The sequence below is a fragment of the Oryctolagus cuniculus genome, chromosome 19 (genome assembly GCF_964237555.1).
Source record: "Oryctolagus cuniculus chromosome 19, mOryCun1.1, whole genome shotgun sequence".
In the NCBI taxonomy this organism is placed as follows: domain Eukaryota; kingdom Metazoa; phylum Chordata; class Mammalia; order Lagomorpha; family Leporidae; genus Oryctolagus; species Oryctolagus cuniculus.
Window position 1 is genome coordinate 40750375 of NC_091450.1, and position 25244 is coordinate 40775618.

General features: G+C 56.9%; 2 long non-coding RNA genes across 2 annotated transcripts; one reads left to right on the plus strand and one right to left on the minus strand.

The window, feature by feature from the left end:
* The first annotated feature begins 37 nt into the window (after positions 1-37).
* Positions 38-15054, plus strand: LOC138846984 (uncharacterized). The gene is made up of 2 exons (XR_011384542.1): positions 38-221; positions 14989-15054. It is a non-coding gene; the product is annotated as an uncharacterized lncRNA (long non-coding RNA).
* Positions 15055-21956: 6902 nt separating this feature from the next.
* On the minus strand, positions 21957-25169 carry LOC103345883 (uncharacterized). The gene is made up of 2 exons (XR_515593.4): positions 24220-25169; positions 21957-22280 (listed from the first exon to the last, which is right to left on the minus strand). It is a non-coding gene; the product is annotated as an uncharacterized lncRNA (long non-coding RNA).
* Positions 25170-25244: the final 75 nt, after the last annotated feature.

A 25244-nucleotide genomic window follows, 5' to 3' on the forward strand; every position in this document is an offset into this window, starting at 1 on the left:
GCGGCCCGGGACGCGCGATTGGCTGGTGCGCGGGCGCTCAGCGCCGGCTGGAGGGGTCGCGGCGAGGTCACGCGCCCGCCCACTTCCGGCAGCGCGCCAGGGCGGCGTGGCGCGGGTCCAGGCGAACTAGCGGGGCTGCGCGCGCTCTCGGGAGGAAGCCGCCGCGGACCGTCTGTTCCCCGACGACGCGCCCTGGGACCCGGCCCGCAGGAGGAGGACAGGTGGAGTGGACCGCGGGGCGGGCTGCGGTGACCGGAGGGACCCCGGCCTGAGGGCGGGCGCCGGGCTGGGGGCACAGGCAGGGGTCGTGAGGCAGCGGTGTCTCGCCGGTGTCTTGAGGAGATCTTGAGTGCGTGGGAAGCGTGCTGGAGACGCGGGGTTTGCCTCTGCCTTGCAATGGTGTCCATCACGGGTCACCGTGTTGCCGGTGACCGGAAACCTCACGCAAGCTGGCCTCGGGATACCCGGGTTCGAGTCCCGGCGCTGGCTCCCGCCGCTGCACACCCCGCGAGGCGGCCGGCGATGGCTCAAGTGTTTGGGTTCCTGCCATTCACATGGGAGACCTGAGTTGACTTCCTGTGTCCTGGTCCCCGGCCCGGCCATCGTGGGCATTTGGGAAGTGAATGAGTGGACGGGGGCCATCTCTTGTCTATATGTCCCATCTGCATCTCATTTTTTTTTTTTTTTTAAATTATCTGTCCTGCTCTGCGTGGCTGGAGGAGCCTCGGATAGGCTCGCCTCATTCTCAGCTCTGTTGTTTTAACCTCTCCCCGACCAGACACAGCCGTCTGTGTGATGCACCCATTCTAAGCCTCCGTCCTCGCCTGGCTGTTACACCCGCGCCCGCTCTCCTGCCTGTTTTGGGGGTGGGGGTGGGGTGGGGATTAGGTGCCCAGGGACAAGCCCAGCCCTGGCCTGTTAGACTCTCTCGGTGGGTGTGTCTGGGGTTAGGGCACTCTGGAGTCAGCACCGGGTTCACACCTTTCTGCGCGTGCTTGAGACGGGACTCCCTTGCACATGTTACTGCGTGTCCTGTGCGTCTGGTGTTTGGGGCGGCCACGGGAGAGAGCTTAGGATCTTCCCCACCCGCCTCCGCCCTGGGCAGCCACAGCTCCCATGAGCCTTTGAGCTCCAGCCGGGGCCCCTCCTCCACTCCTGCTCCAGGCGTTGCTCGCTGTCCCCTGTGTCCCCCTGTCATTCCGACTTCAAGTCTCAGGGCGAGGGCCAGCTCCTGCTGCTGTGCCCCGGGGAACTGAGCCTGGGTTTAATGGCTTCCCTATCTCTCTCTCTCCCTGCCCGTCCCGTGAGATCTTCCAGGAAGTGACTTTTTGTACTCTTACTGGAATTTCTAGACTTAACGATCGCCTGATACGCAGCGCCCAGTTTGTGTGAGTTGTGAACCCTCCCCCCTCCCCCTCCATATACCTGGCAGCTCCTGGGCGTGCCTCAGCACAGAGGGCCGAGGGTGGCAGAACTGGCCCGCCCGTGTCCGTCATCCCCCACCAGGTGTGTGGCCACCTTGGCCGGCTCCCAACACTTCAGGCTGCTGCTTTGCTCTGGCTTCCCCAGGCAAAAGTGTGGCCTCTCCCCCGCCCCGCCCCCCATCCCTGGCGGAGGGGAGCTCACGGGAAAGTGCTCGTCCAGGTAGCCTGCAGTGAAGAAGTGGCGTTTTGTTTCTAAAAACAAAGACTGAGATCACAGAATGTGCAGACCTGGAGGCCAGGGAGGGTCGCCGGTGCCTGAGAAGACCCAGGGCTCCCCGGCTCCGCCAGCAGGCACACACGGCCAGATCCAGCGTGCGGGGCTGACTGCACGGCCCGGCGCCTCGCGCGGGTTCTGTTCTGGGCTGGCGCTGCTGGGGGCTGGAGTTGGTCAGAAGACCCTTCCACTTGCAGTCGCGAAGGCGCAGTGTGGGGAGAAACGCAGAACGCAAGAGGGTCCGAGGGACCGTGGACCCCAGGGGTCTGTCTGAGCTGGGCGTGGGAAGGCAGGCAGCTCGGCTTGATTGAAGGCTGTAAACCCATGAGGTCAGTGGTGGAGTGCCAGGGGCAGGAGTAGACAAGGCCAAGTCCAAGTTAGCCTGCTAACAAGGAAACAATAGAGCTGGCGCCCGCACCTCTCGTTGGGGTCCTGCGTTGAGGGAGCAGTGGACCTGTGGTCTTGTGGTTTGTGGACGGCCTGTGCTTGCCCCGCTCTGCACTGTGCCATGCACCTGCTACTGGGTGGCAGTGGTTGGAGGAGTTCCTAGTGACGGTTAACTTGCACACTATGTTCAAAACCAAGCCATCATCTGTGTTGCACCTGTGTGTCAAAGGAACATACGTGTGTGTGTTGACTCCTGCAATAAAATTTGTCCAACCAGTGACTGTAGCTAAACCACCTTTCGATGTGGCCTCTAAGCATTCCTACAGGTGAGTTTCATTTACTGTCTAAGCCACTGCACGATGACCTTCCCCAGCCCGGACCCCATCTGCCGTCTGCAGCTCAGGAGTGGAGCCCGCCCTCCACCCTCAGGATGGACGAAGCACTCGCCGGTCCTCGCACAGCCAGCCGGGGCCCGGGCCAGCACCAGCACCAGCACCAGCAGGCGAACACGTCCGCAGTTCCATTGTGCTTCTCTCTGCACCACCCCAAAACCCAGTCATGCACAGTGGCCCGAATTAAAATCAGCAGAGAAGCTCCGTTACCTGTTTCCCAAGAAAAGAAGCGTAGGGAGATGTTTACAGACCCTCTAGGGAGTGTGGGGGTTGCTGGGACCCTGGACATACAGCTCCTCTGGTGACAGGTCTCGGTATGAAAGATGAAACTAAACCTCTGGAAGAGATGATAAAGAAAATACCCCTGGCCGGTGCTGCGGCTCAGTAGGCTAATCCTCCGCCTTGCGGCGCTGGCACACCGGGTTCTAGTCCCGGTCGGGGCGCCGGATTCTGTCCCGGTTGCCCCTCTTCCAGGCCAGCTCTCTGCTGTGGCCAGGGAGTGCAGTGGAGGATGGCCCAAGTGCTTGGGCCCTGCACCCCATGGGAGACCAGGATAAACACCTGGCTCCTGCCTTTGGATCGGTGCGGTGCACCGGCCGCAGTGCGCCGGCCACGGCGGCCATTGGAGGGTGAACCAATGGCAAAGGAAGACCTTTCTCTCTGTCTCTCTCTCTCTCACTGTCCACTCTGCCTGTCAAAGAAAAGAAAAGAAAAGACCCCCAAAGAGCTTGAGATAAGCAAGCATTCATTAAAAAAAAAAAAGGCATGAAAAGAGTTGGAACCGCAGGCCACAGAGTGGGAGAAGATCTCACGTCACGCATAACCGATGGAGGGCAAGAATCTAGAACGTAGAAAGAACCACAAACCAGTGAGAAGAGGCACAAATCAGAAGAGGGAGAAAGGAAAACCAGGTGGCTCATAAACCCAACAGTAAGCGGTAAGCTGAGGATGTGAGTTAACCCAGCACGGGGTGCCGGGGCAGTGCTGATGCTGTCGGCGGGGAGGCCCGTGGCATCTTCCAGGAAAGCCGCAGGCAGGCCGGCCGGCCTGGCCGTCTAGCAGGCCTGGGGCGGTGCGTGTGGCAGGAGCCTGCGAGGGGATGCTCTTGGTGGTGCTGTCTGCCCCCTGCAGTGTGATAGGTAGATAAATGTGTCAATCACACAGTAGAGTGCTGCTGGGGCACACAGTGAACAGTTAACAACCAAGTGCGGCAACACGCGTGAGCCTTCAGCAGGCTCCGAGTGACAAAATCTAAACCCCAAAGAGGCTGGGGTGGGGGGACTTGGGGTACAGTGGTTAGGGTGCTGCCCGGGACACCCACATCCCACGTCAGGGCACCTGGGTTGGAGTCTCAGCTCCGCTGTCACTCCAGCTTCCTGCACTGCACACCCAGGAGGCAGCAGGTGGTGGCTGAAGAACCTGGGTCTCTGTCACCAACACTGGAGACCCAGATGGTGCCCTGGGCTCCTGGCTTTGGCCTGGCCCAGCCCGCGCTATGATGGGTGGACGCTTGCTCTCTGTCTCTTAGAAATAAATACAATTTTTAAAAAATCTATTGTTTGATTTAAAATACACATGAAAGAGTATGTATGATCCCATTTCTCACCAATGTCCGAGGAAGTGTTCTATGGTAAAAGTATAAAGAGGAAGTGACGGCTGTCATGTGACTGTAAGAACCAGGATGCGGGTGCCTTGGGGGCCCCAGAGGGACGTGGTGAGGCTCGCAGTGTCCCTCTGGGCCCGCGCGGCAACGTACAGTTCGCTTTATGATCCACAGCATGTATGACGCACACACTTCTCCATGTGTTGGTGTGTCCAAAGGACACGTGCTGAAAGCAGCTGTCGTAGTTTTACATAAACAGGGTAACTGATGCCGTGACAGCATCACGCATGATCTTTGGTTTCATCCCTGCAACGTGTGGGCAAGTGTACATACCAGTGTGAGGCCTGGGGGGAGGATCTGTCCTCTGGGTCATCCCATCGTGGATGCCAGGGGTCCCCCCAGAAACTCACAGTCCCCAAGAGCAGCCTCGTCCCGGTGGATGCCAGTTAGGGCTGCCCTCCGTGTCCTAAGGTCCCCAATGGTGTCATCAGTGTTGCTCTAAGGAGTCTTCCTCCCCCAGATTGTCAAGAGCAACCTTGATCACCCTGGCCGGGACCTGGACCGCCTTGAACCTGCCGCACCACCCGGGGTGCACACACGGCGCTGGGCTGCCAGAGCCGCCAGTGTTGAGGATGAACTGACTTGGGGGTGAGGTCAGTCCCAGGAGCGAGAAATGCTTTCTAGAGAATGAGCACAAAGATGTGGCTTAAATCCCGTCACGGAGCTGGGCTGATTGATAAGGGTGGAACTTCCAGGATGCCCTGGGTTTAATCCCGGGCCACAGGGGCAAAACAGCTGAAGATCAGTTCCTGCCCCTGAGTGTCCGTTAAAACACCAGCTCCCGTCCCATCACAACCCCAGCGCCACTGCATCCTGCTGGTGACCCCACCAGGGCCAGCCGGGAGCGGGAACTCCTCCTGGGCCACCCTCCCGTCCCCAAGCTCTCTCCCGTCACCTAGTCCCCCCCTGCTTCTCTGGCCAGGGCAGGTGCAAGGCAGGCAACTTCGGCCTTCCTTCCCCACGTTTCCCTCAGAAGATTTCTCCTGGCTCTGGACCCTGCGGGCATTTTCCCGGCTGCTTTGTAGCCGTGCTGCTGGAAGCTGCAGGAACTCGCCCCATGACCTGGTCCTTTCTGGCTGGCACCTGTCACGGCTCAACAAACCCTCTCATTTCAAAGATCAAGAGTCCTGGCTTACCATGATAAGTCCTGCAACAAATAAACGCCGATTTCATTGTCATTCTCAGAAGTTGGGCTGGAGTTGACTCGGGTTAGAGAAGCGTTACCCCCGTGTGTGGGCAGAGCCAGGAGCTGTCGGCAGCCCCGGGGACTTCACCTACAGAGAGAGGAGGTCGTCTGGCTGAGTTCACAGAGGGAGCTGGGATTCTGGGGTCGCGAACCAGCGCTCAAACCCAGGGTAAGGGGTATTGCATCGCTCACAGAATCGACAGAACCCTGAAGCCAAGTTCAGAGACAGGAGCCAAGAGGCGAAACCCCAGCTCGAGGCTTCCCAGCAACAGTGTGATGAGGAGGTGGCGCTGGTGCCACTGGGCAGTCACCCCATGGCCACTACCACCGCTCTGTTCTGGCCCCTGCATGCTGGGTGCTGCTGTCACAGGTGGAATGAGCTCCAAAAGGTTTGTCTTTTTAAAAAAGATGTGTTTGTTTGTTTATTTTGAAAGAGTTAAAGAGGCCTTCCATCTGCTGGTTCAGTGTCCAAATGACCACAACAGCCAGGGCTGGGCCAGGCCGAAGCAGGAGCAAGAGCTCCATCCGGGTCTCCCACGTGGGTGCAGGGCCTAAACACTTGGGCCATCCTCCACTGCTTTCCCAGGCCACAGCAGAGAGCTGGATCGGAAGTGGAGCAGCTGGGACACGAACCAGCGCCCATATGGGATGCCAGCATCGCAGGCAGTGGCTTAACCTGCTGTGCCACAGCACCAGCCCCAGGTGGTGTTTTTAAAGAAAATTCCTGGGGCCAGCATCGTGGCATATCAGGAAAAGCAGCAGATGGCCCTGCCACCCATGTGGGGGACCTCGATGAAGCTCCTGGCTTCTGTCTGGCCTGGCACTGGCTGTTGCAGCCACCTGGGGAGTGATCCAGTGGATGGAAGATGTGTGTGTGTGTGTGTGTCCCTCTTTCTGTAACTCTCACTTCCAACATAAATCAATCTTTTTTAAAAAGTTGAAGAACATTCCTAGTCCCCAGTTTAACCGGGTTTGGCCCAGTTGGTCTCTGAATAAATTTGCCTTGCAGGTGCGTCATTGTATAGCAACAGTGACAGCAGCAGCAGACTAGTATTTTTACATCTCTCATGTAAACCAGAAGGCTTAGCAGTGTCTGCCCCCTGGGACGTCCAGTCGCCAACCAGCAGTAGAGCGATTGATTAGGGCTTAGTGTGGAGTCCGGCATAGCCTTGATGTGGGGGTATGTGCCTTGGAGAGACAGGGAAACACTCCCAGGGCTACTGGGAGCTGTGCGTGTCTCATGCTGTGTTCATGAGGGCGCTAACCCCCCCCCCCCACGGGCAGCCACATCACAGCACTCGTGTCACACATCTTACTGTGCCATAAACAGCCAACAAAGTCTCGCCTCAATGAGTCTTGAGCAAATGGAAGAGAGCCGATCTTTGCCGGGGGCTTTGGGCGAAATCTGACGAAGTGTTAACACCGGCAGCGCAGGCAGCACTGGCGGCCGTGTGTATGTCACTCGGTTATTTACAAACGGCAGCCGTCACACAGGGCGAGGAACTCGGGGGTGTCTGTCCGGCGGGTTTGTTCCTAGTGGTGTTTGCAGCTCTGCATGCAGCCTGTTGTAGTGGACAGGCTGTAAACCGTGCCTTGGCTTACGTCGATTCTGGCACTAGCCGTGCGACCACCAAGCGCCATGTCTGGTTATATCCCTGTTGTCTGCAGGGAGGACTGGTTCTGGCAGCCTTTTGTGACAGTTACTGGCAGGTAGCCGTGTGTGAGAACCCTCGCGTTAGCCCTCGGAGTTATCTGTTGGGGTGTAGGGGTGAGGCCTGTGCCTCCCTTGCCATTGAAACCCTTGTCTGAGAATGCTGCCGATGAATGAGGCTGCAGCTGGCCTCCTGCGTCCCCCGCCGTCCTGGTTGCTGCTCTGGTCTGGTCCCACCTTGAAAGGGAGGTGACTGATGCTCAGAAGTCGGTATCTGAAAAAACCTTCCAGCCACATCGGAGCAACAGAGAGGTTTTGGCAGGGGTGGGCCGAGTTTACTGGAGTGTGCTGCTCAGTTTAACTGGACTGTTCTGCGGGCGAGCGTCATCAGCTCAAGGTGTCAGGTCGGCACTGTTCAGGGAGGAGCTGTAGATGGGGAATTTTGACAGGCGACAGGCAGAGAAGCCCAAAGAGGACAGCACAAAAGCAACCCAGCAGGAGCCGAACCAAGCGAGCCGGCACCCCGAGAGCAGTGCGCGGAGTTGTGATCCAGTAGCGGCTGGTGTGTAGTTTCGGGTTCACGTAGTTGCCTAAGTGCAGTGGGCCACGTTGACGTACCAGGCAGCAATCCCAGACGGAGAGAACGCCAGGCGAACTGTAATCCCAGACAGACAGACAACACCAGGCCTGGGAGGTGAGACCGTAATCCCAGACAGAGAACACCAGGCCCGGGAGGCGAGACCGTAATCCCAGGCTGAGAGAACACCAGGCCCGGGAGGCGAGACCGTAATCCCAGACAGAGAACGCCAGGCCTGGGAGGTGAGACCGTAATCCCAGACGGAGAGAACGCCAGGCGAACTGTAATCCCAGACAGACAGAGAACAGCAGGCCTGGGAGGCGAGACCGTAATCCCAGACAGAGAACACCAGGCCCGGGAGGCGAGACCGTAATCCCAGACAGAGAACACCAGGCCCGGGAGGCGAGACCGTAATCCCAGACAGAGAACACCAGGCCTGGGAGGCGAGACCGTAATCCCAGACGGAGAGAACACCAGGCCCGGAGGCGAGACCATAATCCCAGACAAAGAACACCAGGCCTGGGAGGTGAGACCGTAATCCCAGACAGAGAGCACCAGGCCCGGGAGGCGAGACCGTAATCCCAGACAGACAGAGAACACCAGGCCAGGGAGGCGAGACCGTAATCCCAGACAGAGAACACCAGGCCCGGGAGGTGAGACCGTAATCCCAGACAGAGAACGCCAGGCCAGGAGGCGAGACCGTAATCCCAGACAGAGAACGCCAGGCCAGGGAGGCGAGACCGTAATCCCAGACAGAGAACGCCAGGCCCAGGAGGTGAGACCATAACCCCAGACAGAGAGCACCAGGCCCGGGAGGTGAGACCGTAATCCCAGAAAGAACACCAGGCCCGGGAGGCGAAACCAAAATCCCAGACAGAGAACACCAGGCCCGGGAGGTGAGACCGTAATCCCAGACAGAGAACGCCAGGCCAGGAGGCGAGACCGTAATCCCAGACAGAGAGCACCAGGCCCGGGAGGCGAGACCAAAATCCCAGAGAACACCAGGCCAGGGAGGCGAGACCGTAACCCCAGACAGAGAACACCAGGCCCGGGAGGTGAGAACGTAATCCCAGACAGAGAACAGCAGGCCCGGGAGGCGAGACTGTAATCCCAGACAGAGAACGCCAGGCCCAGGAGGCGAGACCGTAATCCCAGACAGAGAGAACACCAGGCCCAGGAGGTGAGACCATAATCCCAGACAGAGAACACCAGGCCCAGGAGGCGAGACCGTAATCCCAGACAAAGAACACCAGGCCCGGGAGGCGAGACCGTAATCCCAGAGGGAGAGAACAGCAGGCCAGGGAGGTGAGACCGTAATCCCAGACAAAGAACACCAGGCCCAGGAGGTGAGACCGTAATCCCAGACAGAGAATACCAGGCCCCGGAGGTGAGACCGTCACCCCAGACAGAGAGCACCAGGCCCGGGAGGTGAGACAGTAATCCCAGACAGACAGAGAACACCAGGCCAGGGAGGCGAAACCAAAATACCAGACAGAGAATGCCAGGCCCGGGAGGTGAGACCGTAATCCCAGACAGAGAGCACCAGGCCCGGGAGGCGAGACCAAAATCCCAGAGAACACCAGGCCAGGGAGGCGAGACTGTAACCCCAGACAGAGAACACCAGGCCCGGGAGGCGAGACCGTAATCCCAGACAGAGAACGCCAGGCCCGGGAGGCGAGACCGTAACCCCAGACAGAGAGCACCAGGCCCGGGAGGTGAGACCGTAATCCCAGACAGAGAGAACACCAGACCCGGGAGGTGAGACCATAATCCCAGACAGAGAACACCAGGCCCGGGAGGTGAGACCGTAATCCCAGACAGAGAACACCAGGCCTGGGAGGTGAGACCATAACCCCAGACAGAGAACACCAGGCCAGGGAGGTGAGACCGTAATCCCAGACAGAGAGAGCACCAGGCCCGGGAGGTGAGACCGTAATCCCAGACAGAGAGAACACCAGACCCGGGAGGTGAGACCATAATCCCAGACAGAGAACACCAGGCCCGGGAGGTGAGACCGTAATCCCAGACAGAGAACACCAGGCCTGGGAGGTGAGACCATAACCCCAGACAGAGAACACCAGGCCAGGGAGGTGAGACCGTAATCCCAGACAGAGAGAACACCAGGCCCGGGAGGTGAGACCATAATCCCAGATAGAGAACACCAGGCCCGGGAGGTGAGACCGTAATCCCAGACAGAGAGCACCAGGCCAGGAGGCGAGACTGTAATCCCAGACAGAGAACGCCAGGCCCAGGAGGCGAGACCAAAATCCCAGAGAACACCAGGCCCGGGAGGTGTGACCGTAATCCCAGACAGAACACCAGGCCCGGGAGGCGAAACCAAAATCCCAGACAGAGAACACCAGGCCCGGGAGGTGAGACCATAATCCCAGACAGAGAGAACTCCAGGCCCAGGAGGTGAGGCCGTAATCCCAGACAGAGAGAACTCCAGGCCCAGGAGGTGAGACCGTAATCCCAGACAGAGAACAGCAGGCCCGGGAGGTGAGACCGTAATCCCAGACAGAGAACACCAGGCCCGGGAGGCGAGACCGTAATCCCAGACAAAGAACACCAGGCCGGGAGGTGAGACCGTAATCCCAGACAGAGAACGCCTGGCCCGGGAGGGAGACCGTAATCCCAGACGGAGAGAACACCAGGCCCGGGAGGCAAAACCATAATCCCAGGCTGAGAGAATGCCAGGCCTGGGAGGCGAGACCAAGGCTGACTTTAGGTTTTTGCTCACCATTTGTGGGGCTGACTCTCTGCTTAGAAGTGAGTTCTATTTACTCACTGTAAGGCTGGGAACCCTCGAAGCCAGGCGTTCTGTGTGCATTTCTATATATGCCAATGTTCTCTCTTTTAATAGTTTATTCATTTTTTAAAAAGGTTTTATTTGTTTACTTGAAAGTCAAAGAGGTAGAGACCGAGAGTCTTCCATCCCTGGTTCACTCCCCAGATGGTCACAATGGCTGGAGCTGAGCCGATCCAAAGCCAGGAGCCAGGAGCTTCTTCCAGGTCTCCCATGTGGGTCCAGGGGCCTAAGGACTTGGGCCATCCTCCACTGCTTTCCCAGGCCATAGCAGAGAGCTGGATTGGAAGTGGAGCAGCTGGGACTCGAACCAGTGCCCATATGGGATGCCAGCACTGCAGGTTGTGGCTTTACACTCCACACCACAAAGTGGGTCCCTGTGCCAGTTTTCCAATTGTATCTTGTTATTAAGAAAAGTAGATTCTTGGGGCTGACATCATGGCACAGTGGGTTAAGCCGCTGCCTGTGATGCTGGCATCCCATATGAGTGCCAGTTCGAGCCCCAGTTGTTCCGTTTCCAATCCAGCTCCCTGCTAACGCACCAGGAAAGCAGCAAAAGATGGCACAGTTACTTCAGCCAGTGCTGCTGAAGTTCCGTGCCCCTGACTTTGACCTGGCCCAGCCCCTGCCATTGCAGCCATCTGGGAGGGAACCAGCGGATGGAAGCTCTCCTGTCTGTCTCTCTGTAACTGCCTTTCAAATAAAGAAATAAATAAAAAGAGAATAGGTTCTTACTGAACATACATGAATAACCACATTGCCGTGAGGAACAAAAATACTCATAGTTTTTGAATATGTATGTTAAAGATTTATTTATTTGAAAGGCAGAGTTACAGCGACAGAGAGCTTCCATCCATTGGTTTACTCCCCAGATGGCCTCAACGCTGGAGCTGGGCCGGTCCTGTGGCTCCCAGTTCCAGCTTCCTGGGAGCGTCAGGAGCTGGACCCCTGCGCCTTAGGTGGGAGACCTGGACTGGGTCTTGCTTCTGGCTTCACTCGGGTAGGCATTTGGGAAGTGAACCAGCAGATGAAAGATTTCTCTGTCACACTATACCCCCCTCGCCCTCCAAAAACAAACAAACAAACACGCAACAAAACTAAACACGTAATTTTTCGGAAGTTACTTTTGGTTCTACACTTAAATACCCTCGTCTGGGGCCGGCACTTGGTGTGGTGGGTAAAGCTGCCCCCTGTGATGCCGGCACCCTCTGTGGGCCCAGTATGAATCCGGCTGCTCCACTCCGATCCAGCTCCCTGCTGATGGCCCGGGAAAAGCAGCAGCAGATGGCCCAAGTGCTTGGGCCTCTGCCACTGTGTAGGAGACCAGAGGAAGCTCCTGACTTCTGGCTTCAGCCTAGCCCAACCCTGGCCTTTACAGCCATCTGGGGAGTGAACCAGCAGATGGAAGACCTCCCTCTCTCTGTGTGTCTCTGTCTCTCTCCTTCTTTTTCTGTAACTCGGAATTTCAAAATAAATAGATAATTTTTTAAAAAGTAAAGTTTAGCGTTTCACAAATTGGCAGTGTTTTCCGCACAGCCGCGTGAGCCTCCTTGGTTACCATCTCGACAGGTGAGAGACCTCTGAGGAGGTGCAGGGCCCCCGCTGAGAGTCTGAGTCACAGGGGCACCCCGGGGGAGCCTGCCAGTGAGGTCGGGGGAAACAGGATCTCAGGTCATTGTAAGCAGTAGCCATCTATTTAATCACGGCGATTTTGTTTGTTTTTAAAGATTCATGTATCCACCAGGGCTGAGGCTGTGGTTAAGTTAAGCATCGGCCTGCAGCACTGGCATCCCATATGGGCGCCGGTTCAAGTCTTGGCTGCTCCACTTCTGATCCAGCTCCTTGCTGATGGCCCAGGTGCTTGGGTCCCTGCACCCACGTGGGAGACCTGGAAGAGGCTCCTGGCTTCATACTGGCCGAGCTCCAGCTGTTGTTGCTACTTGGGGAGTGAACCAGCGGATGTTAAGACCTCTCTCTTTCTGTCTCTCCCTCTGTAACTCTGCCTCTCAAACAAATAAATAAATCTTTATATATATATATATATATATATATATATATATATATATTTGGAAAGCAGAGTGAGAGAGAGAAAGACAGCATGAGATTTTTCCATCCACTAGTTCACTCCCCAAATGGCTGCAACAATTGGACTGGACCAGGCTGAAGTGGAGCACGGGACTCCATGAAGGTCTCCCACGTGGGTGGTAGGGACCCAGGCACTTGGGCTGTCTTCCTCTGCCTCCCAGGAGCCCGGGACTCCATGAAGGTCTCCCACGTGGGTGGTAGGGACCCAGGCACTTGGACTGTCTCCCAGGGTGAACATTACCAGGAGCTGGATCAGAAGTAGAGCAGTCAGGACTTGAACCAGTGCTCTGGCATTGTAGGTGTCGGCTTAACCTGCTGCACCACAACCCCAGCCCCTCATTTCTATTTTATTTACCATATACAGATTAGAATTATTTTTCGCTCTTAGTAACTTTAGTTCCTAGTGAAAACAGATGAAGCACTCTCCAACTGTCAGCTAACATTTCATGAAAACATTTATTTATAGACCCACACATGTTCGTTTTATAGAATTTAAGAAGTCAAAAAGTACTTGAATTTATATTTACAACATTTATCTCTTTTATATTTACTCAATTTACTTAAGAAACAGATATTAGGGGCCGGCGCTGTGGCACAGTAGGTTAATCCTCCGCCTGCAGCGCTGGCATCCCATATGGGCACTGGTTCTAGTCCCGGCTGCTCCTCTTCAAGTCCAGCTCTCTGCTGTGGCCCGGGAAGGCAGTGGAGGATGAGCCCTGCACCTGCATGGGAGACCAGGAGAAGCACCTGGTTCCTGGCTTTGGATCAGCGCAGTGCGCCAGCCGTAGCGGCCATTTGGGGAAGTGAACCAACAGACGGAAGACCTTTCTCTCTCCCTCTCACTGTCCGTAACTCTACCTCTCAAATTAATATATAAAATCTCTTAAAAAAGAAAAAAAAGAAAGATATTAGACAATTGGGCATATTTTAAGCTATTACCAAAGAAAAAACTCTACAAGCTAAAGTGTTGTACTTAGTCCCCAGGAAGCCATGGACACCGTATCATAGTCCCTTCATTGGCATCATGTGTTCTTGGGTCAAAATTACACTTTTTCGTTTTACATATTAACAAAGGTAGCTATTCCTGGCCAGCAAACCTGGCTGCAGATGTGAATTAATAATTCTGAGAACATCTTTACTTCTTACCCCCAGCAAATGTAAAGCAACTTTTTAATTAAAAAAAAAAAAAAAAGTCCTTGTGTTACTACCGAAAAGGCATTTGGGTTAATCCAGTTCTTTCCTAGCCGTCTTTCCAGCTGTGTTTCATCTTCTCCGTGTTGGCTCATAAGAGCTTGTACGTGTGGCATTTTGTCTCACTCAACAGCGCTACCTGGGAAAGAGTGATGGAACTCAGAACCTAAGTGGCCGCGTCTCCTTTGATCCCAGGGGGTATTGTGGCCAGAAGTAGTATCACAGTAAAAGCATCATCCTTTTCTCTCTCTCAGATTCATAACTAAGATTTCTCCATCTTGCAGAAAAAAGAACAGAGCTCTGATTACCCATTGCTATTTAAGGCCAGACCTGCTTTTTTAAAAAGACAAAAACAAGTTCATCAAGTTACAAAGCAACCTGTCAGTGATCCTGCTGGCTCCTAAAAGAGGAAGTCCCTTAAAAAAAAAAACAATGCCCAGTCACAGCTGAACCAAATCAGTGCTGAGATCCGACCTTGGCATTGTCAGGCATGACCCTGCCACCAAATCCGGAGCTAATCCCAACCTGGTCTCTTTTGCTCCAGAGTACTTTGGGCCAGAGATGCCTGGTCAGTAGTCAGCCACTAGGGGGCATCCCTGAGGCTAGCATTCTGCAGGATGGCTCCCAAAGGTGACAGTCAGGGACCCGGGTGCCATGGGCAAGCTGTCCACCTGGGACTTGAGTCCCTTCATGGCTACCACCTAGCTGTAGAGCCGGCAGACCTGAGTCCGCTCACCCAACACACACTAAGCCAGTCGCTGAGCTGGAGTTGGCCGAAGGAAGTGGGCTTGTGTTTGCAAGGTGCAGAGCAAGGAATTAGGCGGCCGCTCTCGATTCTGCACTCCTCAGGGCATTAAGGGTCAGGGATCTTGCAGAGTGGAGTCGGGGTCGACAGGGGTGTGTCCAGAGCGCGTGCAAGTCTGGTGGGACCGCAGTGCCTGTGGCCGCCTCTGATTGGTCAGCGATGCCGTGTTCTGGAAATTCTGATTTTGGCAAAGGGGCTTCGGTCAGTGTGGGGGGCCACACGCAGGTGCTTGGTCCCTTTTGTTCAGGCAGGACTGCACGCCTGGATTTCAGAGGAGATGCCCGACCTCGGGAGCCTGGTTCTGGGGCCCCAGGAGGCCGACCGGCAGTCCTGGAAGCAGGGCAAACCGCTTTGAGCTGAGGGAGGGAGGCTGGGGGCCTGGGGCCTGGCAGTGTGTGGCGTCCGTATCAAAGGCACCCACACGGGGACTCAGCTTCCGTCTGAGGGGGTCTTCAAAATCTGAAAGAGTATTATGAAAAAACAGATCTCAGTCTTTGTTTTCACGCTACAGGGATGTTAAGCTACTTTTAATCCCATTTCTCCACAGGCTCTGTGAGGTGTCTTTGTCCTTAGAGCTGGGACGTGGGGGATCTGGGACTGGGCCAGGAACCAGGTGAGGTTCAGCGGCCCCTTCTGTCTGGCTTTGGACCTGGGGCTGAGACCCGTCACCGGGGGTGGTGCCCACACACACATGGACACGTACATACACGTGCACACACCCCCACACACGTACATGCACACGCACCCACACACAGACACGCATATACACGTGCACATGCACCCACACACATGTACATACACGTGCACATGCACCCACACACATGTACATACCCGTGAACACACACCCACACACACATGCACCCACACACATACACGTGCACATGCACCCACACACATGTACATACCCGTGAACACACACCCACACACACATGCACCCATGCACATGCACCCACATGCATGTACATACACGTGCACACGCACCCACAAACAAATACGTACATACACGTGCATACACACCCACACACATACATACCCACACATACATACCTGTGCACACGCACCCACACACATGTACATACATGTGCACATGCACCCACACAGAGACATGTACATACACACCCACATACATGCATGTGCACACACCCCACATGTACATGCACATGCAACATACGTACATGCATGTGCACCCTCACCCACATACACGTACGTGCACACGCACCCACACAGACATGTGCATGCCCGTGCACACACCCACACACATGTACATGCACATGCACCACACACATCCACGTACACACACGTGTACACGCACCCCCACATACATACACGTGCACATGCACCCACACACATACACATGTACCTACACATACACACACCCACACATGTACACATACATACATGTGCACATGTACCCACACACATCCACATACATACACGTGCACAAGCACCCACACAGACACGTAAATACATGTGCACATGCACCCACACATAGACACGTACATACACGTGCACGCATACCCCCCCCACATACATGCACATGCACACGCACCCACACACAAATACGTAAATACATGTGCACATGCACCCACACACAAATATGTAAATACACGTGCACATGCACCCACACACATACACATACATACACGTGCACATGCACCCACACACATACACGTACATACACGTGCACACGTACCCACACACACACATACACGTGCACACACACCCACACATATACACGTACATACACGTGCACGCGTACCCCCCCACATACACGTGCACACACACCCACACACATACACGTACATACACGTGCACACGCACCCACACACATACACGTACATACACGTGCACACACACCCACACACAGACACGGATAGTTGCTGGCATCCTAGCCTTCAAGAACACAGAATGCACCTGCCGTGCTGGCCTGGGCACTATAGGCAGGAGCTGCTGGGGCCACCTGTCAGAGTGGACACCTAAACCAAGCACGCGGAGTGTGCCAGGGTCGGCGTGGTGCCCAGAGCACAGGGGACCCTCCTGGGAGGCCTGAGCTCTGGCATACCAGCCATGGCTGCCTGCCCTCTGTCGTGTGACGGTTCCTGGAGCCCTGCTGCCGAGCCCCCACTGTGCCCCTGAGCGTAGGGGTGCGGCGTCCCGAGCAAGGTGCCATCTCCCTGGTTAGCTTGTACACTGTGTGTCTCTCCTCTGTCTCCCTCTGCAAGGAAAACCATCACTTAGAGGAAGCCCGGGAATGTGCCTTGCAGATTGGGCGACAGGTGCTTCCCTGCCTGGCACACTTCCATAACTGCTGGTGGCGGCAGGTGTGCAGCCAGGGGTGAGGGCGCTGCGTGGGACAGCCGTGTCCAGATGAGAGCACCTGGGCTCAAGTCCCAGCTCTGCTTCCAACCCTGTGTTCCTGCTAGCGTGCGCCCTGGGAGGCCGCAGGTGACGGCTCCGGTCTGTGAGTCCCTGCCATCCACCTGGGAGACCCACACTGAGTTCTGGGCTGCTGGCTTTGGCCTGGCCCAGCTCTGGCTGATGCAGGCATTTGGGGGGTGAACCAGTGGATGGAAGAGCCCTGTCTCTCTCTCTCTCTGCCTTTCAGATAAAATCATCCATGCTCCATCAAAGGACAAAGTTACAACCAATCAAGAGATCTTACTCGGCTTATTCTGTGGTTCTAGAATCAGGCAGCTCTTTGTTCCATACCCAGGGTACGTGTTCTCATGGGTGGGCTCGAAGAGGTGGGCTTCACAGGCAGAGAGCTGACAAAAGCAGAAGCAGAAGCCCAGAACAGACGAGTACGGAGGGACGGGAAGGCAGCAGTCAGGCTGGGTGGCCCTGTGAGTTGTAGCCGCGGGGAGGGCGCCAGCCCTCCGCCTGGCCGCTTGGGAAGTCTGGCTTCCCTCTCTCGCTCTGTGGTCTCGGGACAGCATGTGACAGTTTCGCTTCTGTGCGGTGACGTGGGACTTTAACACAGGCAACTCCGTTCCCGTGTGTCTTTTTTTTTTTTTTTTTTTTTTTAAATTTTTGACAGGCAGAGTGGACAGTGAGAGAGAGAGACAGAGAGAGAAAGGTCTTCCTTTGCCGTTGGTTCACCCTCCAATGGCCGCCGTTGCAGCCGGCGCACCGCGCTGATCCGATGGCAGGAGCCAGGATCCAGGTGCTTTTCCTGGTCTCCCATGGGGTGCAGGGCCCAAGCACCTGGGCCATCCTCCACTGCACTTCCTGGCCATAGCAGAGAGCTGGCCTGGAAGAGGGGCAACCGGGACAGAATCCGGCGCCCCGACCGGGACTAGAACCCGGTGTGCCGGCGCCGCAAGGTGGAGGATTAGCCTAGTGAGCCACGGCGCCGGCCTCCCATGTGTCTTTTAAAGATTTATTTATTTATCTGAAAGAGTTACAGAGAGAGAGAAAGAGAGAGAGAGAGAGAATGAGAGAGAGAATCTTCCATCTACTGGTTCACTCCCCAAGTGGCCGCAACAGCCAGAGCTGGACCAGGCAGAAGCCAGGAGCCTGGAGCTCCACCCATCCCCGTGTGGGCCATCCTCTGCTGTTTTCCTGGACGCATTAGCAGGGAGCTGCATTGGAAATGGAGCAGCTGGGACTTGAATGGGCACCCACGTGGGATGCCAGCGCCGCAGGCAGAGGCTTAATCCACTATGCCACAGCGCCAGCCCCCTCCATTTCAATTTGTAGTCTGATCTGTTGGGGCCTGGTGCAGGTGCTCAATCCAAAACAGGCTTCTAGGGTTGGTCAGAGGTGGGGTGGGTGGAGGAGGTGACCTGGGCGGGAGAGGGGAGAGAGACGAGAGGTAGATGGGGAAGAGGGAGAGATTTAGGTGAGGAGAGGTTTCCGTAGGCAGCTAAAGACAACCATGTGTGCTGATCTAAAGGAAGCCAAATTAAAGAAAGCAAAAGAAAGTTCTCCGGAAGGCGCAAAGGGGACAGGGATGGGGACAGAGCAGTGCGGTGTCCCTGCGAGCAGACAGAGCAGGGCTTGGCCCTGCCCACCAGAGGGCGCACCTCGCGTCCCCCTAGGAAGGAGGGAGTTGGCCGGCCACGTTTCTGGGAGCCCAGGATGCTGTCCTCAGGTGACCGGGGAGCACAGGCCTGGGGGACTCATGGCAGGTACTGGTGCAGCTGACCTCCAGGGGCGCTGCACCCCTGCTCTCTGCTGAGGTGAGACCCGAACGTTGGGGCGAATCCATGGGCGTCTTGCAGGAGAGTGAGGCAGTCGGAGGGAACTTCAGGGGCAAAGGCCAGGGACCAGCCGGGCGGCCAGCAGGCTGGCGTGTGGGGCCCTGGGCTGACCCGGAAGCTCCTGGGAGGTGGCCACTCTCAGGTGCACACACAGGGGGCTACAGATGTGTGGTTCTCACTGATGTGCTGAAGGCGGGTGGCACACAGGCCCCACCCACCCGCCCATTCCCTGCCCCGGAGGTGGGCTGCGCCTGGATTTCTTCCAGCTAACGGATGTGGCAAGAGGAGGGGACTGGAGCTGGCGCCTGCTGAGGGCTCACCAAGGACAGGGTGCCTCTCGCTGTGTTCCACCTCTTCCCACGTTGGAGGTGCTGAACAGCTCCCCAGAACTCTTAGTTCTTGTTTAAATACGTAAAAATGCATTTGAGAAGGATCTCGTCTGCTGAGGACCCAATGCCACAGCTGCCTGCCCTGCCGAACCAGGGGCTGGGAACTCAGCCAGTCTCCCATGAGGGCGGCAGGACCCCGCCTCTCACACGGCACTGCTGCCCCCCAGGTGCACAGGAGCAGGAGGCGGGAGCCAGAGCAGAATCAGGACTGCTCAGAGCCAGGTGTGTGTGTGTGTGAGCACAGTGCAGGTGTGTGTGTGAGCACAGTGCAGGTGTGTGTGTGTGTGAGCACAGTGCAGGTGTGTGTGTGAGCACAGTGCAGGTGTATGTGCATGTGTGCACAGTGCAGGTGTGTGTGTGTGCACAGTGCAGGTGTGTGTGTGTGCACAGTGCAGGTGTGTGTGTGCACAGTGCAGGTGTATGTGCATGTGTGCACAGTGCAGGTGTGTGTATACACAGTGCAGGTGTGTGTGTGTGTGAGCACAGTGCAGGTGTGTGTGTGAGCACAGTGCAGGTGTGTGTGTGAGCACAGTGCAGGTGTATGTGCATGTGTGCACAGTGCAGGTGTGTGTGAGCACAGTGCAGGTGTGTGTGTGAGCACAGTGCAGGTGTGTGTGTGTGTGTGTGTGTGTGTGAGCGCAGTGCAGGTGTGTGTGTGAGCACAGTGCAGGTGTGTGTGTGCACAGTGCAGGTGTGTGAGCACAGTGCAGGTGTGTGTGTGAGCACAGTGCAGGTGTGTGTGAGCACAGTGCAGGTGTGTGTGTGCACAGTGCAGGTGTGTGTGTGTGAGCACAGTACAGGTGTGTGTGAGCACAGTGCAGGTGTGTGTGTGTGAGCACAGTGCAGGTGTGTGTGAGCACAGTGCAGGTGTGTGTGTGCACAGTGCAGGTGTGTGTGTGTGTGCACAGTGCAGGTGTATGTGTGCACAGTGCAGGTTTGTGTGTTTGTGAGCACAGTGCAGGTGTGTGTGTGTATACACAGTGCAGGTGTGTGTGTGTGAGCACAGTGCAGGTGTGTGAGCACAGTGCAGGCGTGTGTGTGAGCACAGTGCAGGTGTGTGTGAGCACAGTGCAGGTGTGTGTGTGTGAGCACAGTGCAGGTGTGTGTGTGAGCACAGTGCAGGTGTGTGTGAGCACAGTGCAGGTGTGTGTGTGTGAGCACAGTGCAGGTGTGTGTGTGAGCACAGTGCAGGTGTGTGTGTGTATACACAGTGCAGGTGTGTGAGCACAGTGCAGGTGTGTGTGAGCACAGTGCAGGTGTGTATGTGTGTGCACAGTGCAGGTGTGTGTGTGTGAGCACAGTGCAGGTGTGTGTGTGTGCACAGTGCAGGTGTGTGTGTGTGAGCACAGTGCAGGTGTGTGTGTGTGCACAGTGCAGGTGTGTGTGTGTGCACAGTGCAGGTGTGTGTGTGTGTGAGCACAGTGCAGGTGTGTGTGTGAGCACAGTGCAGGTGTGTGTGTGAGCACAGTGCAGGTGTATGTGCATGTGTGCACAGTGCAGGTGTGTGTGAGCACAGTGCAGGTGTGTGTGTGAGCACAGTGCAGGTGTGTGTGTGTGTGTGTGTGTGAGCGCAGTGCAGGTGTGTGTGTGAGCACAGTGCAGGTGTGTGTGTGCACAGTGCAGGTGTGTGAGCACAGTGCAGGTGTGTGTGTGAGCACAGTGCAGGTGTGTGTGAGCACAGTGCAGGTGTGTGTGTGCACAGTGCAGGTGTGTGTGTGTGAGCACAGTACAGGTGTGTGTGAGCACAGTGCAGGTGTGTGTGTGTGAGCACAGTGCAGGTGTGTGTGTGAGCACAGTGCAGGTGTGTGTGTGCACAGTGCAGGTGTGTGTGTGTGTGCACAGTGCAGGTGTATGTGTGCACAGTGCAGGTTTGTGTGTTTGTGAGCACAGTGCAGGTGTGTGTGTGTATACACAGTGCAGGTGTGTGTGTGTGAGCACAGTGCAGGTGTGTGAGCACAGTGCAGGCGTGTGTGTGAGCACAGTGCAGGTGTGTGTGAGCACAGTGCAGGTGTGTGTGTGTGAGCACAGTGCAGGTGTGTGTGTGAGCACAGTGCAGGTGTGTGTGAGCACAGTGCAGGTGTGTGTGTGTGAGCACAGTGCAGGTGTGTGTGTGAGCACAGTGCAGGTGTGTGTGTGTGTATACACAGTGCAGGTGTGTGAGCACAGTGCAGGTGTGTGTGAGCACAGTGCAGGTGTGTATGTGTGTGCACAGTGCAGGTGTGTGTGTGTGAGCACAGTGCAGGTGTGTGTGTGAGCACAGTGCAGGTGTGTGTGTGCACAGTGCAGGTGTGTGTGTGTGTGCACAGTGCAGGTGTATGTGTGCACAGTGCAGGTTTGTGTGTTTGTGAGCACAGTGCAGGTGTGTGTGTGTATACACAGTGCAGGTGTGTGTGTGTGAGCACAGTGCAGGTGTGTGAGCACAGTGCAGGCGTGTGTGTGAGCACAGTGCAGGTGTGTGTGAGCACAGTGCAGGTGTGTGTGTGTGAGCACAGTGCAGGTGTGTGTGTGAGCACAGTGCAGGTGTGTGTGTGTGCACAGTGCAGGTGTGTGTGTGCACAGTGCAGGTTTGTGTGTTTGTGAGCACAGTGCAGGTGTGTGTGTGTATACACAGTGCAGGTGTGTGAGCACAGTGCAGGTGCGTGTGTGTGAGCACAGTGCAGGTGTGTGTGTGTTCGTGTCTCTCTGTGTCAGCACAGGGAGACACAGCACCAGGGAGCAATCCCCAGGCCAGGAGCAGGCCCTCCCGGGCTCAGGTCACGCCTCCACCAGGCGTCCAGGGAGGACCTGGCCTTAGGGGAAGGCACTGCCCTCGGCCTCCTGGTTCTGCTGCAATACTCAAGCTAGCCGCCCCCCGCCCCCATTGTTTTCATAACACTGTCGAATCAGGTTCCTCTTCACGGTGACGGAACTGGGTTAGTCAATCATAAAACCAAAGTCGGGTTATGTAATACTGTGAGCGAGACCAGGGCGTGATGGGGCTGCCAACAGCCAGAACCCGCCTAGAGGGCGGGTGTGGTGGAGGCCGTGGGTGATATCTACGTCCCCGGCCCACCAGCGGCCTCGGCTTGAATGGCCCCGCGAGGCGCCGTCCTGATGCGGGCCTGTCCCCGAGTCAGTCTAGCCCCAGCGCCTGGGCTCAGCTGGTCAGAGGCGCCAGTCTGCTGCTTTAATGAAGGTGCTGGTTAATCCCAGGATGTGGCTCAGAGGGAGAAATCGGTTTTCGCGTCCCAAGAGTGCTTCCAAAGTTTCTGGAGAAGTGGAATTAAAAGCTAAGTTAATTTTTGGTGCAAAAAAAAAAAAATGAAATCCATGCACATGAGAGTTCTTTAATAAATTCCTGGAAAATATGTATTAGGAAAAACCTGTGGATACATTTCAGGTTTTTGCAGCAAAATTAGCCTTTTTCCTCCCTAAAAGTTTGTTTATTTATTCAAAGGCCTGAGTGTTAGAATAAGAGTGCAAGAGTGAGCAAGAGAGAGAGAGAGAAAGAGAGAGCGAGCTCTCACATTTGCTGGTGCCAACAGCCGTGGGGGGACTGGACCAGGCTAAAGCCGGGAGCCTGGGACTCCATCTGGGTCTCCTTTGTGGGTGACAGAAACCAAATTCTTGGACCGTCACCTGCTGCCTCCCGGGGGCATTAGCGGGAAGTCAGACCAGAAGCGGAGCTGGGACTCAAACTGGCACTTTGAGATGGGACGCAGGTGCCCCAAGCATCGTCTTAGCGCCCAAGCCCCTGCCCCCGCCCGCGGCCCTCTCTGAGATTAGCGACCTGCCGGCCCTTCCTCCCGTCGAATCTGTCCCTGGTCAATCTGTTTCTCTGAGTCTTCAGAGGGCAAGCGTGCCCTCCCCATGCGAGGCAGGGGCATGTGACTGCTGGGCGCACCCTACGCCACTGACCGCGCCGCCTCTGGCTGGGGAGCAGCAGGGCCAGAGGGGGCCTCATGAGCAGGTGCTGTCATCCAGGACAAGGACCACAGAGTGAGGATGGGCACAAAAGCGGTGCCCAGCGCCTCCTCCATTGCTTCTCTCAAAAACCCCACGAAGCAAGTGCAGTTATTACCCCATCCCCCAGATGTGGAAACCGAGTCACAAGGGGGCTCCTACTTAGTAGGTCAAGGAAATGGTGGGTTTGAACTCAGCGCAGCCTGCCCTGGAGCCTGGGCGCCTTCATCAGAACGCCGTGCGCCCCCCCCCCGCTGACTGTGGCTGGGGGAGGGTGGGCTCTGTGGTACAGCACGCTGCTGCCTTCAATGCCGGCATCCCATGTGGGTGCAGGTTCAAGTCCTGGCTGTTCTACTTCCAATCCAGCTCTCTGCTGTGGCCTGGGAAGGCAGTGGAAGATGGCCCAGGTGCTTGGGCCCCTGCAGCCACGTGGGAGACCAGGAAGGAGCTCCTGGCTCCTGGTCATTGTGGCCATATGGGGAGTGAACTAACAGGTAGATGATTTCTTTCTCTCTCTCTCTCTGCCCTTCAAATAAATAAATACCTCCATTCATCTTTAAAAAAAGAACAGAAAAGCAATGGAGTAGGGACCGTGGGAGGAGATGCTCTGATTGAGCGATGCTGGGGTTCGGAGGCGGAAGGGGGGACGGCTTCTGTGGGGGTGCTTCCGTCGGGGGCACAGGCCCTGAAGGGCTCCAAGCAGGGCGAGTGGAAGCCCCGCTGAGCACAGCCCCTCTCCAGGAGGACCCCCGGGTGGGGCTTACAGGTTCTGGGGGCAGGACCGGTGGTCAGGAGATGGAAAAGAAAGCTGTGCAGCCTTCGAGGGAAAGACTGCCCCGCTGCCCCTCAAGCAGGCTGCTGTTCACGTTTGTTCACTTCAGGGGCAGAGAGGTGGGCAGCTGGAGAAAGAGCACCGGCTCACTCCCCAGATGCCCCCAACAGCCAGGCCAGACCAAAGCCAGGAGCCCGCAGCTCCCGCCAGGCCTCCCCTGGGGCGGCAGGGACCCCGGCACTTGAGGGTGTGCCCTGGCAGGGAGCTGGACGGGAAGCCAAGTTGCCAGGACCTGAGCCAGGCCCCCTGATGAGGACGCTGGAGTCCCAGGCAGGGACTTAGCTGTCACGCGTTTGTTTCTAGACAGCCAGGGTGGGTGGGGAGGCAGTTCCTGTCCACAGCCCCACAGGGCAGGATGTGCCTCCCTGACAGCTGTCGGCAGCTAAGAGGACTTGGAGGTGTGTCCTGGTTACCGTTTTGGTGCGAAGACCAAGGGTTGTTCCACAAGGTCCATCTTCGCCTGATGTCAGCTACGCTCTCCCAGACAGTGCGGGGTGCGGTACAGAGGCGGAGACTGCTGGGCTGCCCGCCGCACCTGCTACAGGTCCCCCTGCGGGAGCCAGGCTGAAGGACCTGCTGCCCCGGACCCGGGATGTGGCCCGGGCCTCACACACAGCCCTGGGGCAGCCTTGTCCTGGGGGAGAGGCTGGCACACGCGCCCCCCTTCTGAGAGCTGCGACGGGGATGCGGGAAGGGCCCTGGCCCTTGGGCGCTCCCTCCCACTTTGTCTTCCTGTGGCCGGCAGCACAGCCCCCGATCCCCCCCAAAAGCCACCACTTAACCAGGGGTCCCCTTGGTGATGTCTGCCCAGAACGTCCCCCTAGCGGGGGGCAGACTCCAGGCTCAGAACCCGAGAACCCTGGCGGCCGGGCGGGATTGTGAGGCTGCATTCTGTGGCCCTGGAGGCCCAGCCCTGCCCACTCATGGGATGGCTCCTGCCCACCCGCCTTCTCCTCGCTCGTTCCTTCATGCTGGGCGCTGCCTATCTGCTGCTGCAGCGTAAGGGGGCTTTCCCCTGCCTACCCCAGACCCGTCCCCGCCGCCACGCCTGGGCACCACTGTGAGGCTGGCCATGGCTTCCACAGTACAGGAAGCAGGTAAGACCCTCACCATCCCCCCTCACCCCCCACCCCCACCCTGCCAAGGACATGGCCAGGGAGGCAGGGCAGGCCCAGCCAGGGGAGGGGCTGCTAGCTCTGTCCTCCTGGAGAACCCCTCCCCACTGTCCCCCAGCCTTGAGTTTTATACAGCCAGGGACGCATGATGCTGTCACAAAGCCTCTGCACCTACACTCTGCTCTGCAGGAGAACCAGGCCCCAGGCGGGGTTGGGGGCACAGATGAGACCTGCCGGGCGCCTTGAGGGTCCCATACCTGTCCCCATTTGAGGTTTTGGGTTCCTGGAGTGCCTTGCAGGCTGCAGGTGGTGCCTTCTCGGTC